At 38.0% G+C, this 19,441-nt stretch overlaps 1 long non-coding RNA gene across 1 annotated transcript; it reads right to left on the reverse strand.

The window, feature by feature from the left end:
- Positions 1-7,045: 7,045 nt before the first annotated feature.
- On the reverse strand, positions 7,046-15,396 carry LOC108265084 (uncharacterized). Its single transcript, XR_001812608.3, has 3 exons — positions 14,706-15,396; positions 8,300-8,406; positions 7,046-7,529 (listed from the first exon to the last, which is right to left on the reverse strand). It is a non-coding gene; the product is annotated as an uncharacterized LOC108265084 (long non-coding RNA).
- Positions 15,397-19,441: the final 4,045 nt, after the last annotated feature.

Consider the following 19,441-nt stretch of genomic DNA (forward strand, 5'->3'; position numbering starts at 1 on the left):
TTTTTCACATTTTTGTTTGTCCATGATTGTTCATTGTTTATGTAGCATTGTATTACTATTGTAAAGCGTTCTTGAGCTCTGGAAAGGTGCAATATAAATTAAACATATTATCTGCTCATGATCCAAAACATGGAAGCATGATGTCTATGCATTCAAGTCAAGCATGTTGGAGGTAGTGTCATAATTGGGCATACAGGTTTCTTCTGGAATGGGCTCACTAATCATTATTGATGATGTAGCACATGATGCTAGCAGCAGAATGAATTCAGAAGTCTAGAGAAACAATGCCAGAGAAATGCATCCAATCTAATTTGGAGGAACTTCATCATGCAGCAAGGAAATAACCCAAAACATACTGGCAACACAACAAAGGACTTCATCAGGGGGGGGGGGGGTGGAAAGGTCTTAGACTGACCAAGTCAATCACCATATCATAAGGCAATTGAGGATGCATTTCACCTGCTGAAAAGGAGACCGAAGGGAGAAACCATCCAAAACACGAACAAATGCTGGTTAAAGTTCTATCATTCAAAGAAGAAGCCATATATGAACATGGTCCAGAAATGCCACTGTCTTCTCTAAGCCAAAGCTCATTTAAAATGGACTGAGGCAAAGTGGAAAACTGTTCTGTAGTCAGACAAATCGAAATTTGATATTCTTTTTGGAAACCATGGACATCATGTCCTCTAAACTAAAGAGGACTAATGAGGAGAGGGACCATCTGGCTTTTTATCAGCCCTCAGCTCAAAAGCCTGAATCTCTGATGGTATGGGGTGTATTAGTGCCGTTGGAATGGGCAGCTTGCACACGAAAGGCCCCATCAATGCTGAAAGGTATATACAGGTTTTAGAGCATCCATCCAGATTCCATCCCATCTTTACTTCTGAGAGACTCTGCCTCTGTGAGATATTCCTTTTATACCCAATCATGTTACTGACCCATTGCCAATTAACCTAATTAGTTGCAAAATGTTTCTTTTTAGTAACATTACTTTTCCAGACTTTTGTTGCCCCTGTCCCAAATTTTTTCAGACTTGTTGCAGCCATCAAATTAATAACTACCTCATTTTCCCTTAAAATGGTACATTTCCTCAGTTTAAACATTTGATATGCTTTCTGTGTTCTAGTGTGAATAACATATGGGTTTATGAGATTTGCAAATCATTGCATTCTGTTTTTATTTACATTTTACACAGCGTCCCAACTTTTTGGAATTGGGGTTGTAATACATAATCTGTCTCCATGTGTTCCAAATCATTCGCTGAGCTCTAGTACTGCATGCTTGCTCAGTGTAACCAAAGTCAAGAAGAAAAGATGTGATGAAGCAGGCTTCTGTATTTATAAACCTGAAAATGCAATGGAATCAGAACTACATCATTTTAAAAATAGATCAGGTAACTGTAGTAAATAATTTAAGAAGACTGCTAAAGACTTATTTTTATTAATTATAACATTTTTACCTCTAGCAAAGCAAAGAAAAACATTTTTTACATGTATATTTATTAAATACACCACAGGGGGGGGGGGGGGGGGGAGTATTTCATGTCATGTGCACTAAAATATTGAAAAATTCATATTTAAATACATTTTTCAGCTTCCAAGCTCTTACCATGTGCTTTTAAATGTTCTTGCATGTTTGTTTTTTTAGTGATTAATTTAGCGAGAGGGCTAGTTGTTGGACATACAGTGCACTACATATGGTATGAAAGCATATTCTAATATTCTATATAATGCAATTAGTAGGCAGCAGGGAACTACAGGAAAGATTAGACTGCTACCCAACTTTGTCATCCTACCTTATATTGATGTGTTGACATAATTTCCACTGAAACAGGAAGTCAGTACGGGACATATCGAGTGGCTACTCTCCCTTTTTAAATACTCAATAGCGCTTAGCTTACGTCACAGCCTGGGCTAAGCCATACCTGACAGTACCAGCAATTTTTATAATGTTGCGGGCAGGACACTTCAGATTCTAGAGAGCATTTGATTGGACAGAGAAGCTGAAGTGCAGACTGATGTCATCAAAATTGTTGATCCGTATTGGTGGTAGAGAGAGACTGTAAATTTTGAATGTGTATATCTTCTAAATGCAAATTATATCATTGTTTTGGAGCACTCTTGCTTATAGATAACCTTAAGGCTAACCTATTCATACTAAAAGCCACAAAACTTCAATTTGATTTCATGGGGACTTTAAAAAATAGCTCCCAATATAGAATAACCTATAATAATATGGAATAGCAACTTTTTTTTATAAACCAGGAAACCATTTAAAACTAAGAATACATTTGTTTCCATGCAGGAGGTTTGAAGGATCTAGGATCTGGTCTGTTTGTGTATTAGAATTCTCTGTCAGAATAATTTCCAGAATATGCCTCTGAAGAATTGGCTTCAGTCCTGTTATTGCTATATGAGGGCTTTGGGAGAAGCCCAAATGGATCCCTCCTTTCTCATGTTTGTTTATGTAACACCATCCGTACCAAGACACAGCTCAATGAAGATGTATTGCCACAGAAGGAGGTGTGTGGAAAATATGAGATGATACTTTTGCAAATTGTGTCCATCTAATAGGGATGTAACCAAATACAAAGACATTTAGCAGTGGCTCATGATCATAGATTTTGGTGGGCGAGGATGACGTTAATAACAACATAGCCTCAAACAAAATTAAGTTGTGAGGCTATCACACTTATATTACTGTATTTTGTGAATTATACTATTATAATCTAGTAAATATTATGTTGTCTGCATTAACACGGTGCCTTTGTGTGTGGAAATTTATCAGATGTAATTGTAATTATTGCTGTAAAAGAACATATTGGCCATTGTGAAAGGTTTGTTGCTGTTTTTTTAAACTAGCCCAATCTGGCAGCTCTGTCATTAATTGTCCTACCCTCTGCTTCTCCTTTGACCACTGGGCATCGTGATTCCTATGCCAATGGGTCTCTATCAGTGCTTTGTGCAATTCCCATTTTTGACCATTTGGTGCATAAATTACTCTATGGAGATAAAAGCAGTGAGCATGCTACCCCTGACTGCTCAATATCTAGAAAGAAAAACAAGTCAGTGGAACATAGGTTTATATCTGTCAAACAGCAACATTTTTTTAAAAAATCATTGGCCCCTCAAAAGAAATAATTAATTTTGTGTTTCAACAAAATTGAAAATGTATGTTATTGTAATTGAGGACCAGTTTTTATCTGTTGATATAAATGGTTGTGCTCTGCTCCTATGGAAGAGCCATCAGTGTTCTAGTTTTATATGGGGAGGTGGGGTAATGTAATAATTACCAGAGCTTCTCTGTGATTTTAATCCAGTGCGAACTGGTCATGTCAGTTATTTTTCTGAACTTTTTCTGGACTGCCCGTTCCTGTGCCGATGAAGATTAAAGTGTCTTATGTTCTAAAAACGGCGTGTAACAATAACCCCAGGTTAAACTAATCCCTTGCAAATGGACTCTCTGTATTTTCTTTATATGTAGTCAATTCATTCTCGACATTTAGTCCAGTCGCCAAACGCCTCTTTGACAGAAGGTCATTTATCACAAACATCCTGAAAAATCACCTCCCTAACTTGAATGATTATGTACCATTTGTTTAAACAGTGTTTGATAACGTTGTTCTCCCCAAACTGAAATTAAACATAAAATTTCAGCTCTTGTCCATTTGCGGTTAATGTCAGAGAGAGGTTGAAAATATTCGTGAAGACCCCGGCAAGCTGGTCGGAACAGGCTTTGAGTACCTTATCAGATACTCTGTCAAGGCCAGAGCCCTTACTTATATTTACAGATTTAAGCACCCATCTCACCTCATGTTCTTGTAGGGTGAGATGGCAGGTGCTGGGGTTTGATGGAGACAGGGGGTTGTGATGGGCTTACTGACCTCAAAACGGGCAAAGAAATGATTCAACTCTTCTGCCAATGAGGCATCAGCATAGACAATGAAGCTCCGAAGCCCCACACCCTCCTGGGGTTATTGTCTGTGAGATGAACCTCAATTTTCCTCTTGTAGGCCTCCTTGGTGTGTTTCATGCCTCTCCTCAGGTTAGTTCTAGCAGTGTTGAACAGGGCCTTATCACCACACCTGAAGGCAGAGTTGCGCTCTTTGAGTAAAGAATGTATCTCACTTGTCATCCAGGGTTTCTGGTTAGGAAATACAGGAATCTTTTTGTTGACAGTGACACTGTCTGTACAGTTTTTAAATGTAGAACAAAACAGTTTCTGTGTATTCCTACAAGTCCTGCTATACAAATACCTCCCATTCTGTACATTCAAAGCAGTCCTGCAGTTGAGAGAGAGTTCCGTCAGGCCAGGTTTTTATTATCTTTGTTTGCAGCTTTGTCCAGTGGTACTTGTTTACAATGGTGAGTAATTGAGTGAGAGCTACACTAACATTTTCATCTGGTGGAATGTAAACAGTGATTACTATCACTATTTTTAGCTCCCATGAAAACAAAAAGGCCTACATATAAATGACATCACTTCCAAGTCAGGAGAACAATACCTGTCTATGATTTTACTGTTATTGCACCATTCATTGTGCACATAAATGCTAAGTCCAACTCCTCTTCTCTTACCCGAATCTCTATTCCTGTCCTGCCGATGTATTGTGCGGCCCTCTAGCTGAAATGCAGCATTGGGAATTTGCATGTAAAACCAAGCTTCGATTATTATCATCACACGAGAAGCCCGAATACAACGAGTCGCTGCAATCTGTAGCTCCAATTCATCCATTTTATGGGTTACTGGTCTGGCATTGGTGAGAAAGATACTCGGAAGCAGTGGTTTATGTGGTTGCTTCCGTAGCGTAGTGAGCAGGCCTACCCGGCATCCTCGCTTTTTTTTCCTCTCTGTCCTCCTGCATCGTCATTTTCTAGGTCTGACAACAATCCACGGAGACCTGGGTGTTCTTGCTATGTCCTCCGCTATGTTGTCAGTCCACTGAAAATCACTTGTTATGGATAGCTTACACTGAAAACCATAACCAGTGAAGTCCTGACAACTATAACATAGTTTGCAATACAAGTCCTGACACAAAAACAGACACAAAAACAAATACAAAACCACCCAAACAAAACACCGAACTGGAGAGCAAAAAACTGCTGCATACACACGTGCCACCATGACACAAATAAAAAAATGTGTTTATATTTTGGGAAAATTAACCAACTAAATTTGGTTTCTAAATTTCTACCTCTTGGATTTTTCCCTGTGTTTCAAGTGGCATAGGGTTAGGGTTCACTTTTAATTAAAATAACACCACCACCAACAACAACAGCAACAAAACACCAACTGTTTTATGCCATGTATAAGTATACACCGATACAGATAGTGGCATTTATTACACTATACCAAATGGTCCTAAAATCAAAATGCTTAACAGAAACAGTTTATTTAGAAGTTTGAGTAAGTTACATGATTGCCAAACAGTGCAATTAGAGGGAGATAGGGATTTACATAGTATAAGAGTTAGGAGAAGCAGGATCTAATTTACTACAGTGTGTGGTATATTTAAACAGAAAAATTTAAATCTGTTGGCAGAAAGTGAAATATTAACCAGCAGTACACAGAAATCACGATAACAAAAATATTCCCCCAAAAACCAACCCATTATCACAGACTTTTTTCTTTTTTCTTTATAAATTACTCACGTAATTTGTGATTTCTTTGGAACTTGGCTGCTGATGTTAGTTGGTGAATTTCAAAGATAACATTATCATTACTGGTTGATTTGTCAGTACTTTTTGCATGCTCTGCTAATGCATGATGGCGTGTGAAGTGTGAGAACTAATGGGGGAATGCAAACATTACTGAATACAGAGTCTGAAAACAAAATAGCACTGTGGTGTTATAAATGCGATTACTCACTTCACTGATGTTTTAGAGTTCAGCGTGTCATTCAGGTCCTTGGTTGCAAAACCAACAAAAAGCTTCACTGACCTGACAACAGCAGATAGAGTGCAGAAGAAAATAAAGCAACAAAGGTTGGAGAAAAATGGCCCCTCTGAATCCATCCAGGCTATATTTTACAGTGCTGTCCTGTTTATGCAAGCTCAAATCAATAGTCTGGCCTAATGTTAGTAATAATGCATGACTTCCGGATGAGCCTTTAATTAGCATTTACAAAATGAATAGCTAGTTAAAGTGAGTGCATACTCATTAAACATTAGAGCTTTTAATCCAAATCTTCATCTAAAGGTACAGTATATGATTTAAATGTCCCTCAAGGCTTGTGTGTTTTAAAAATTCATATTTTTCTCTTGGGTGAGTATACCACACAAGCTTTATTCGCAAAGGGTAGACTCAGCTGATCACCCCGATTGGAATCTTAGTTAAAGCTGCTGTGCTGTTCCTGAAGAATGTGAGTTGTGTCCACACTCTAGGAGCAGCAGTTTGCTGACAGTGCTGTTTGCTCATTTATTCTAATAGCTCTCATTTAGAAGCCTGTGCCCTGATTCATTAATAAGCTATTTAGCTGATTTATAAGTTAAAGCTGACACACTGAACCCCAATATCATTTCACAGGCCATTCAAGACAGACTGTAAGGCCATTTCAGGTCTCAGTAGGCTGTTAATCTGTGAGAGGAATTCACACTGTGAAGAATTTGTTGTACTATGTGACCAAAATTAGGCAGTTAGACCGACCCATGAAAATAGCCTAAATGAAAGCAAATAAACATTTTGAATGTAATAAAAACTAATAAAGCGTTTAAAGAGTCCCATGTTTTTCCATAATTATACAGGCACAATTTATTTCTTGTTGTTTCCCATTTAATGAATAACTGATCTTTCTAATGAACCATATTCAGACATCATATTACATGTCTCAGCCTAAAAAGCCTGTCAGAGTTCTAAAGTAAGAAAATAATGTTTATTTTATGCAGACCCTCTGGGAATTGGCTATTTGTAGACCTGCACGTCATGTCTGAGTTATACCATATATGCTCTTCAAACATTTCTGAATAGGAAATCTGTTTTGTGATTCCATTTTTAAATCTTTTTTTTATTATTATTATTTTTTTTTTAGAAATAACATGTCAAGCTAGGTTATGTTAGCCATCTAGCTAGCATTAGCAGGAAACTTATGAACAGTTTTTGAAATATGACCCTTTAAGAAATTCATAGCTAATCTCATGTAGGTAGTAGGTTAATGCTATCATTGAAGATAAACATGTATTACAAATGGTACCATGAGCAAATCTGAGGGTATTTTTCATTCATTCATTCATTTTCAATACAGGGTTGTCAGGGTTGTGGTGGATCCAAAGCATCTCAGGAACAGTGGGTGAAATGCTGGAGGATACCAGAGAACCTGAAGGAAACCTATGTGCACTTGGAGAGAACATACACATCTCCACACAGGCAGTAATCTGAGTTCAGGATCAAACCAGAGGAGCTGTGAGCCTGCAGTGCTGCCTGCTGTGCCAAAAATGTTAGATCTGCCTGCCTCTCCATTGTTGATGAGAGAAAGTCCTTTGCTAAGAGGCCAGTGTTGATGTTTTCAGACCATGTTGCTCTACAGGCACCTACTATGTAACACACACACACACACACACACACACACACACACAGTTACAATATATTTTAGGTCCACATAAAAAGTATTCATTATACAGTGAAAATTTGATCCAAATAAATGCCTTTAATTTCTCCTTTAAACAAAGCAAAATTTCATCCATGCCATTAAAGGCAGGATTACTCAGAGCTGCTTTAAACTCAATACTGATACTGTATGAACTCAATGACACGATTACACTTACATATTCAATATAAAGGACAAACCTTGTCTGTTTTGTGATTTGCAGATAAACTTTAATGAACTCACTACCATCTGATCTTAGAGAAGCCCAGCCTTTTAGTATATTTAAATCTTCTTTTGACTATGCTTTTTGTTATTTAATTATTATTACTATTATTGTTATTAATAATTGAATTGTATTTTATTACTAACTCATTTTTGATACATACCCATATAATCTTATGTAAAGCACCTTGACAGGCCTTTTTAAAGGTGCTATATAAAATAAAGTTTATAATAATAATAATAATAATAATAATAATAATAATAAATGTGTAACTAAGATATAGTATTGGCAACTAACGGAACTCATTACATTAAATTGAATGAACACTTTAATTTGTCAATTTAATTTTGATCATTTTAGACAAGATATGCAAATTTTGGTATTTAGTTAGATTGATGATTTGTTAAGTAAAAAAAAAAGTAGCATGAATTCATCATAGATTAATTTTAACATAAATCTAAGGGTAACAAGTAATCAAATTTGAACAGACTTACCTCCAATGGGCTCCTTACACAAACACTTCTGTGTTCTTCATAGCACTACTCCTGTATATCCTGTTCTTTTACTATATTTGCAATGGCAGTATGGCCAAAGGCTACAACTATGAAGGTAAGAAAACACGTATTAACGAAAACAAATACTAATGTTAGCCCAGACAGTACTCTGATTCAACTAGCTGATCTGGAGTGAAACGTCTGTTACATACCTTCTTAAGTGGTGAAATGGTCATGACATACATTTACTAACCATAGTCTACTGAGACCACTCTGGACTGGAAAGCTATGGAAGTGAAGTATTTCACAATGTTTCTTCATTCATTTCTGAAAATATACTGTGTTAAATACCTTAAAGCTAAAACTCTTGTGATATGGACAAGTTGCTGTCTCACTGTACTGACAAATATAAACAACAGTACCGGAAACGCAACAGCCGCACTATTTCAAAACAGGAATGCGTTATAAGACTGAATGCAAAGAGTCCATTTGATGGAGCACTAAAAGATTTGCCCCTTAGCATGGGCTGACCGAGCCTTTCATTGGTACCAAGTGTGGCTGTTATGCACTGACAAGTCACATTTCATTTGAATGATAGATTTACCCAACACAGGCCGTTTAAATGATTGTTTTATTTACCCTGCTATTAGTCTGCTCTTAAAACTTGACAGAATAATGGAAGGCCCATTGCTGAGTGAAGCCTTCTGAATGACTGCCAGTTCTCTGCTGCATAAAGAACCTGCCAACATGCTATATCTGGAGTGCGCTCGGTCTGTCACCGTGCTCAGTGATTCTTAAAACCAGAAACGCTAGCAGATGGTCGCTCAGCAAGTCTTCTGGCATCGAAAAAGACTTAGTTAATCTTTAATAGCATATACGCTGGAGGAAAATAGTTACTAAATCAGAGCACATTTAATTCTAATTATGCAAGTCATTTTGAAACACAATGAACTAATTACACATTTATTTAAGAGTACTTTCTGTGGAAATATTTTAATTTAGCACATAAATGTTTGTGCTCTGCATGGTGTTGCTCGCCATATTTCATTTAGTACACTGTAAGCACTCAAATATCTCAGGATTTCTCAAAGACAATTTTACGTAATCAGGGTTGTCAGTGGGAGACTTGGTGTCCTTTCTCAGGCAGGATTTTATAGAATTACTTTCATTGATGACTACATTTTCCACAGCATTCTTCCCTAAATGGCCAATTTTCCACTTCATTCCCTCTACAATAAGAGGCCTATCAACCTCTTGAAAGCTCTTGAAAACAAGGAAACAAATTCTGTAATTCATGGAATGATTTTTTTTTTTTTTTTTTTGCCAATTCAATTAGTTTTCCATAAAAAAAGGCAAAAAAAAAAAAAAAAAAAAAAGCTCCACTAATTGCATCACAAATTTTGAAAAAAGCCACAGCAAAATAAAGCATTTTTCACTACAAAAACCTGACCAGATATTAGTGTGCCTACACTCAAAAAATACTGTTTTGCCTATTCTTCAGTTTAATTAATTAGAATTAGCTAAAGATTTTTGAACGCGAGTTAAAAGATTTTTGAACATTTTGTCACAACTTAATGTCATTGTGTTCAATCCACCTAATATATTTAAAATTTAAGTTTACTTAATTCATTTGTGTTAAAACTACATGAATCATTTCATTGACAACTAACTGGGCAGTGGATCTGTAGTTCCCAGCATGCTTTGCAAGGGACTGCATTAGGAGAGTAAATTTAGGGATTAAGTGTTATTTTATGTGTTTTTTGTTTTTTTTTCAGTTTATGATAGGGTTTAATGTTCAGTTATGACAGACATTTGAAGGAGTTTCTATAAGGATTTTGAATTTTGTGGTTACCATTGTGCTGAAGAGTGATGCTTGTGCTTAGGCTGTGGGCACTCAGTGATCTACAGTGCCTTGCACTAAAACTGTCATCCTTGGTAAATATGAGCAAAGAGGGCTGTGACAAACTGTCTTTATTGTTTAACCATTTGATCTTTTGTTTAAAAAAAAATAAATAAAAAATAATAATAATAATCACAAAAACACTGCTCTCATGGATATCAAACCATTGCAAACATAACAGATTTAACAACAAAAAATCTTTGTTAAATATAGGTGTGCAACAATTATTGGGACCCCTATGATTTCATATGAGAAAAATATATTTGAAGTATATTCCCATTGATATTTTAAAAATTTTCATACACCTGGGTTACTAGGAACAGGAAATTGTTCAACCATGACTTCCTGTTTCACAGGGGTATAAATATAATGTAACATATAGGCCAGATTCCCTTAGTCATTCATAACAATGGGTAAGACCAAGGAATATAGCTGTGATGTGCGACCAAAGGTTGTTGAGCTTCACAAAATGGGAAGAAGCTATAAGAAAATAGCATAAACATTGAAAATGCCCATTTCCACCATCAGGGCAATAATTAAGAGGTTCCAGTCAACTGGAAATGTTATGAATCAAGCTGGAATTGAACATGTATATTGTCTCAATGCACTGTGAAGAGGATGGATCAAGTGGCCAAAAAATCTCCAAGGATCACAGCTAAAGAATTGCATAAGTTAGTTGCGTCTTGGGGTCAGAAAGTCTCCAAAACTACAATCTGAACTCACCGACATCACCACAAGTTGTTTGGATAGGTTTCAAGAAAAAAAGCCTCTACTCACCCAAAAAACAAACTCAAGTTTCTTCAGTTTGTCAGACACTACTGGAACTTCAAATGGAATCGGGTTCTATGGTCAGATGAAACCAAAATAGAGCTCTTTGGCAATAAACACCAGAGGTGGTTTTGTTGCGCGCAGAGAGGTAGCCATATGGAAAAGTACTTCATGTCCATGGTTAAATATGGTAGTGGCTCTTTACGTGTTTTCAGGCTGTTTTTCTGCCAGAGGACCTGGACATTTTGTTAGGATACATGGCATCATGCACTCTATCAAATATCAACAGATATTAAATGGAAATCTGACTTCCTTTGCCAGAAAGCTTAAAATGGACTGTGGTTAGATCTTCCAGCAGGGCAGTGATCCAAAACATGCATCAAAATCAACACAAAAATGGTTTACTGACCACAAAATCAAGGTCCTGCCAAGGCCATCCCAGTCCCCTGACTTGAAATCCATAGAAAACCTGTGGGGTGAACTGAAGAGGAGAGTCCACCAGCATGGACCTTGAAATTTGAAGGATCTGCAGAGATTCTGTATACAGGAATGGTCTCAGATCCCTTGCTATGAATTCTCCAACCTCATCAGGTATTATAGGAGAAGACTCAGACCTGTTATCTTGGCAAAGGGAGGTAGCACAAAGTATTGACTAAAAGGGTGCCAATAATTGTGGGACACAATTATTTAACAAAGTTTTTTTTTTTTTTTACAAACCTGTTTTGTTTGCAATTGTTTGATATCCATGAGAGCAGAGTATTTAAAAAAAAAAGAAAGAAAGAAAAGATCAAAAGGTTAAACAATAAAGGCATTTTTTCACAGCCTTCTTTGCTCATATTTACCAAGGGTGCCAGTATTAGTGGAATGCACAGTATACTATTGTCAGTACTGACACCACTAATTAATTTGACCTAAACCAACTAAATTGTGTTGACCCAACAAAACTGATTTATTTTGAATGAACTAAATTAAACTGTGTGTAAAAACATTCAATTAAATTAAGAGTAAAAAAAATAATTTTGAGAGCATAGAAAAATTATTCCTTCTCAGGAACCTACTTAGACAGACACTCTGTGCTACTCCTATAGATAGACACTGAATCAGGCTTCTGAAACAATCTGATGGAAATTGTGCTTTTTGTCTATACACAAAGTTTCATATGCTCAGAGGGTGAGAGTCATTTTCCCAACACCCCCAACAGTCACACAGATATACATTACACAGTGTAATGATCTATTGCTAGAAAAGCATGCTTAAGAGCTGGTATGAGACATTCACCACACTCTACCGCAGCCAGAGATATTCTGTAATAGTATTTCATTTTTTTCCGCCTTAGTCTGAATCCGCATACCCAAAAAAAAAAAAAAAAAAAAAAAAAAAAAAAAAAAACCACCCCATGCCAACCAAGCTACCAACCACTTTTATTTGTAATCCTCCATAGATAGTGTGCTTATAAAACTTAAATCACTAGGGCTGTCACAACAATGCTTGACATTATAGAACAGATAAGTAATATTGATTAAATCTCCACTTCAGGAGTCATGTTGTACATTTATAGCACTGCTATCAATGCAAGATCTCAGAAAGGTCTAGGTTGAGTAGTGAAACTGCAGTGCGTACAGGAAGTACATTATTATAATACAGAGTTTGTGAGAAAAAATAATGAAGAAATAGAAGAGCTGAAAAGGCTTGGAGAGTGGAGAGATATTATGAGGATGAGAGAAAGACATCAGCCACAGAGGAATATGACAGGGTGGGATTTGTAAGCAGCAGCATAGGATGTATGCTATAATAAGACTTTTGAAAAATGGGGATAAATCTGGAAAAGATTTTCGAACAGTGTGTGCATGTGTATGTTTGAGTAAGACAAAGAAACAAAACGATAATTAAGTTTCTCATAACAATCCTAATGCATGTGGATTTAGGCTCATACACAGAACTCAAACACTTTGTCCTGTTTTAATGGAAGAATTTTTTTTTCTTCAAAAAATAGGTTAGTTGTGTTACCACAGAACAGCACGAGGAATAATACACTTTCCTGAGAGAAACATGGGAGATAAGGCTCTTTGAAGTCTGCTTTGATGGTTCTTCGCTAAACAGAATTATATAGCTGGAAAATAAGAAAATGAATAAGAATTGTGCTTCACATTAATCTTAGTGGCATGAACATAACCCTACTTGCTTTTTTCACCCAAGCAAGTAAACAACTAAGGGAACATTGTGTGGATATAAGTGTGTTTAACCTTCATCTGAACCTTGACATGCAGTGCCTGGAAATATTAAGATTATGCAGAAAAATGATTTGGGAAATGAATATAGCCTGAGGGATGGGTGAGCGGATAGAGTCCTTTATGTGATGCAGAGATCAAAACCCAATTTCCCAAATGAAACCATCTCAGTGGAACCAATTTCTGACATAATTAAGGACTATTTTCTTCTAAGGCAGAGAGGAATTGAATTTATTGAATTGATCTGTGGATAACTGAATACCTGCCTAAAACAAATACTTAGCACTTATACTTTGCAGTCAGGCTAAAACTATGAAATACATGCTAGAGAATGAAGACATGGGGCCAGCCATAATGAAAGCCTCCCAAATAAAAGCACATTCTTTATTGACCTTTGCTGTGCATTCTGTTCAGATATAAAAACAGTGTTTTTGTCCCCTGCTGCTAGCATGACTTAGTGTGCTTGAATATGTTGAGAATAATGATGAAACCTTATTCATTCATGAGCATATGCATCCAGAGTCACACCTCAGCTCACCAGGTGTAATTGTGAAAATTGCTTCTGGAAATGGTATGCATCAGTTACAGTGGAGTGAATGTCACACTGACACTATAATCCTTTGCAGAATATAACTGCTGATTTACATTTTTACCTTCTCCAACATTATTTTCTGCATTAATTAACTTTAACCCAGCATCAGCTTCAGCAGTAATCCATCATAAATAATGTTAACCAAGTGATAAAGCCAGTTAAATGACATAGGAAATACTAATGTCAATGTAAAAGAACTAGAGCAGATGTGATCCTGTAATCAGAAATAGTGATGAGGATGAGCTCATTCATTAGATGAATGGAAAAGTCTGGGATTACTGGATGCGATAGGTCATAAATTTGGCATTCTTTGAAACTGCACCTTACATAAGGAGAAAACACTGGTGTTAAACGAACTGAAAGGTTTAAAACATTTTATTTGTTAAATCTCATCCTGTATATCAAGATGTATTTCATGTCAAATATGAATGTGTGCATCCAGGCAAAATACAGTTTAAAGGCTTCATGTTATGCAGATGATGCAGAGCCTAAAACATGTATAAATCACTGAAGGCCATGGATTTGAGTCTAAATGAGACTAAAAAGAGAGAAAGCGAGAAAGCAAGAATCCTAGTGTTTAGACTGTAGCTGATATAATGTAAGTCTTAGCAGGAGCTAATGTGTTTTGCAGATGTTCCACAACACTAACTGTATTTATATATAGATTAAAAAGTACAAGTTGTTCTTTAATAAAGAAAAATATGTAACTGCTAGTTGCAGTTGTATCTGCAGAATAAATCATTATTAGGCATGTAGTTATGAGAGAACTCATGATCTGTTGTTTTATTCCTTACATTATTCCATGACTAAAAATAAGCCTATATTAATTACAGCTGCTTACAAAATGCTGGCAATTAACTCATGTCTCTGGGTAAAAATGTGAAATTCAGTATTAATTGAATGAGTTTTACTACTTACCCTGGCAAACATGTTCACTCCGTCACATCTCAAAGTTGATGCTGAAGCAATCGCAGATTTTCAAACAGTTTATTAAACAAACAAAACAAAGACACTAAGACAACTTGGCATAATACTGTGGCAAAAACTAGACAAACTAACAAGATCAATGAACATGGTAACATGGAACACGGTGGTCTAAGACAAACATAAGACAGAAGCAGTGCAAACAATGGCTATATACAAGTGTGCTCATTAACAGAAACATGATTCAGGTGCAGGTGATCATGCGACATGTAGTACAGTGCAGTGGCTGATGGGAACTGAAGTCCAGAGTTACCTCCTAGACATGACAGAACCCCCCCCCCCCCACCCAAGGGCACTTCTCTTGGAGCACCCAAAAATGCACTCCCTCAATCTGGGGGTCCTGGTACCATGAGCAAAATACCCACAGTAGAACTGAAAAGCAGAACGACGTCCTCAGCAGGGCAGGAAAGCAGAGCGACTTCAACAGAGCTGGAGCTCAGAGTGACATCTGCGTGGCAGGACAGCAGGACAACTTCCACCTGACAGGAGCGATATACTCCGCGAAGCCATAGAGGGGAGCAAGGTTCTCTGCGAGGCCAGGGAGAGGAACAAGGTTCTCCACGAGGCCAGGGAGAGGAATGATGCTCACCGAGAAGCATGAGGGGGGAACTATGTCCTCCATAGAGCAGGAAAGGGGGGGGGGGGGGGGGGGGATACGGCACACAGCAAAGAAAAGGAGCGACCACCTCTGCCAAGCAGGAAGGCGGAGCGACGTCCTCCGCCAAGCAGGAGGGCGGAACGACATCCTCCGCCAAGCAGGAGGGCGGAGCAACGTCCTCCGCCAAGCAGGAGGGCGGAGCAACATCCTCCGCTGAACCGGCAAGCACAGCAGCATTGTGCACGAGGTTGGCATACAGAGGGGAGCACTTGGGTATGTCAGGACATTGAGCAACGTCTTCAGCCTACCCGGGTGACTGAGCAGCTTCCTCAGCTGACACCAAAAGCTGAGCAGTGTCCTTAAACGAGCATGGAGACTGACCTTCATTCTCCACTGACTCCGTTTGCTGAACTAGATCCATTATAGGGGAGGGAGGGTGGGAGATGGTACTAGCCCTGACCACAGACTCTCACTTGTACCCGGACTCCTCCTCCTGTTGGCATGGCATAGTTCTCCATGAACATAGGTGGTAGATTGAAGCCCAGGTAATTCCTGGTGACCTGCTGCTTACATAGTGTAGCTTGGTACTCCTCCTCCTGTTGGCATAGCGTAGCAAAGTACTCCACAAACATAGGTGGCATAGTGACACCTAGGTACTTCATGATCTGCTGCTTCCGTTGAAAGTCTTACATTCTGTCACGTCTCAAAGTTGATGCGGAAGCAATCGCAGATTTTTCAACACAACAGCAAAAACTAGACATAAACTAACAAGCTCAATGAACAAACAAACATGGAACATAATAATCTAAGACAAACATAAGACAGAGAAACAATGCAAACAATGGCTATATATAAGTGTGCTCATTAACAGAAACGTGATTCAGGTGCAGGTGGTCACGTGACATGTTGTAGTACAGTGCAGTGGCTGATGGGAACTGAAGTCCAGAGTTACCTCCTTGATATAGGACACTTAGATTGGTCACTGGACACATATTTTTAGTCATGGATGGTATAAATAATGGTTGAAATTATGAACAGTTGTACATAATTTGAAATATTTGTTAAATTATAATATCAGTAACCTTAATGTTACTTATTAACTATCTATGCCATTAAAAGGAACCATGATTATAGCTTTATTATTCTAATTGCTGTGTGTGTGTGTGTGTGTGTGTGTGTGTGTGTGTGTGTGTGTGTGTGTGTGTGTGTGTGTGTGTGTGTGTGTGTTAAAAAGACAGTAAAATCATATGCAAACTGCATGAAGCAACCCACATGGGTCTTTTATGTGAAGGACAGAATGAAGATAGTTGCCTGGGGAAATGATTTGCATGAGCTTTGAAATTTACACTGGACACAATGTGATACAGGAAACACTGTGCCTGCAGTGTCTCGTCCATCACATAAACACCTCTGGGGAATGGGTACATGTGTCAGGTTTGAATTAAACCCTATCAGCATTGCTATTTGTAGCTACAAGCAGTATAAGTAGTCGCTTAAGGCCCCTGATCATCAGATGGCCCTGTTAGAATTTATATTTATATTAGGATTTTATATACAATCACAGTCCACTTTAACAGGATCACCTGTACCTCTGATCATTCAGGCAATTTCCCAGTCAGGTGATCATGTACCAGCAGCACAGTGCATAAAATCATGCAGGTACCGGTCAAGAGCTTCAGTTAATGTTCACATCAAACATCGGAATGGGGAAAATAGCTGATCTCCTGGGATTTTCTAGAGTTACACAGAATGGTGCAAAAATCATCCGTTTTTTGAGCCGTGGTTCTGCTCTGGGCAGGAAATGCTTTGTTGATGAGCGACATCAGAGGAATATGGCCAGACTGATTTGAGGTGACGGGAATACGGTAACTCAGAAAAACACTCTAAACAAGTATGGTGAATCTGAGGCTAGACTGGGCACAGGCTCACCGAAATTCGGAAGTTTGGAAGAAGATCAGGTGACATTTTTACATTCTTCCATTGTGCAGTTTAGGTCAACCTGTGCCCAGTGTACCATCATATTCCTGGTTTTAGCTGATATGAACGGAACCCGCTGTGGCTGTGAGCTTTTGTATCCTATCTGCATCAAGGTTTTTGACGTGTTTTGCATTCTGAGATGCTTTCCTGCTTGCCTTGGTTGTAAATAGTGGTTATGCTATATTATGTTATATTTATAGGTCCTGAGAACATTTTATTGGTATCGAAACAACAGCTTGGTGCATGGTGTTCATGGATAATCTCACAGAATTCTCAGAAATATAAACTTGCAACATAAGTCTGCAGAGCCATGACATGACCTGGTTTCAGCTGTGCTCAGTTAATCAGCCTCACCTGATCAAGGGCAAGTTGTTGTACAATGGCAACATATATAGAAACCAACTGATGTTAATTATCTTGGTAATGATCAATGTTAATGATTAGAAAGAACATATCCTTTAATTAAAGACAGGCAAATTCTTAATGATGGGATGGATTAAATTACTTGGGAGTAGTAGGTGTATGAGTTTGTGAACCTGCAGAGGAAATAGTGCTGAGCACAGCTGGCAATATAACAGCAAGCACTCAAAGTTGTCACAGAGGAGTTCTGGTTCAAAAATAGCAGGCCCTTTTTTGGGTCAGTGCTGTGGCATTATAGCTCCTCTGAAAGATTAGGGTGTTGTTCTTAAACCATTTTTCTGGCTCAATCAAAGACAAAATTAGATATGTTTGGGCAGGAAAAAAAATTGATTACTTGCTAAAGCCTGCTATTGAGAAGGCTTGCTTTCTGATACTGAGAGGGCTGGAATCATCTGCTGGCTGATGTAGTATACTCAGAGTAGTGACAGAGTATTTGTTTTGCTGCTAGGCAGTTAATCTTTTGGATATTTAAATAGTCCATGTGCACAGGGCTCCCACCCTGAATAAAGCTTGCAGTAGAAACAGTCTCTTCAAATGTCCACATGGCCTTAAAAGGCACCACCCATTTTCATGATTTACCAGGCAGTGAAGGTCCAGTTTCTACAAGCATCATTAAGTCTCAGTTTCAGGGATAGATTGCTGATAAAGCAGATTTAGTTAGTTTCTTGTCATATTGCAACAAATCTTGTTGAATATGTAAGGTTTATATTAAGGCTTAAGGTTACATACCTGATCCCAGCAGGAAGCCAGATTCAGTCAACGCATAGTAGAATATTTTCAAATAGAGTATCTGTAAGTTTTCCATGCTTTCTCTCTTACTCACACATGCACTGCCATCATTTCCTGTTGTGTTACCCCACCCAGACTCATAAACTACCAGACAGACTATTGCAGCAGAGTGTTGAGTCAGAGTTTAGTAAGGACAATGTCTGAGTGACAGATCCTTCATCACAATGGTGAGAAATGTGCTGCTGGGGACATTTTTATCAGATTAAGATTAAGACATGTTTGGCTCAGACTGCAGCCATCATTCACAGAAAACCAAGCTAAGCTTGTCGAACTCATACAGACTTGATGCCATCAACAAAGGACTCTCTGCATGTAGCCTTTTCTTTCCCATCATTTATCAGAATAAATGCATTTGCTTAATAGAACATTTGGTAGTAATTGATCACCAGAGACAGTGAATTGCATTATTGATTTAATGCTTAGCATGAATTAGAATAGCACTACATCCACAGCAGTCCTGACAACTGGTCATGATTTTACACGATGCTGTATAATATGGAGTAGGATCAGAATAAAGTAGGATCAGAATGTTCAAGAAGACCTGCCAGGCTGTCCATTAACCAAATTTCTCTAGACTAGATAGGACACTTTGAGAAGTTTAAAGTGTGTACCATTACAACTGCCTGAACATTTTGTATAGAAAAGAATAAACAAGAAGTGTCCCTTCACAACTGTTGCCAAAGGCTATACATGGTTTTAGGAGGCAGGGGGCCCTACTTTTTCCAACAATGTGCGAACAGCTGTGCTTCATGTGTTATAATGTGGAGTTCTCAAATCATGCAAATGTGGATGATATATTGGCTGCATCTGACCTCGGGGCTTAATTTACCTAAATGCAACTGGTCAGAACATTTCAGCATTGTCATCTTCATTAATTTCTGGCAAA

Source organism: Ictalurus punctatus, chromosome 5, assembly GCF_001660625.3.
Source record: "Ictalurus punctatus breed USDA103 chromosome 5, Coco_2.0, whole genome shotgun sequence".
Classification (NCBI taxonomy): Eukaryota; Metazoa; Chordata; class Actinopteri; order Siluriformes; family Ictaluridae; genus Ictalurus; species Ictalurus punctatus.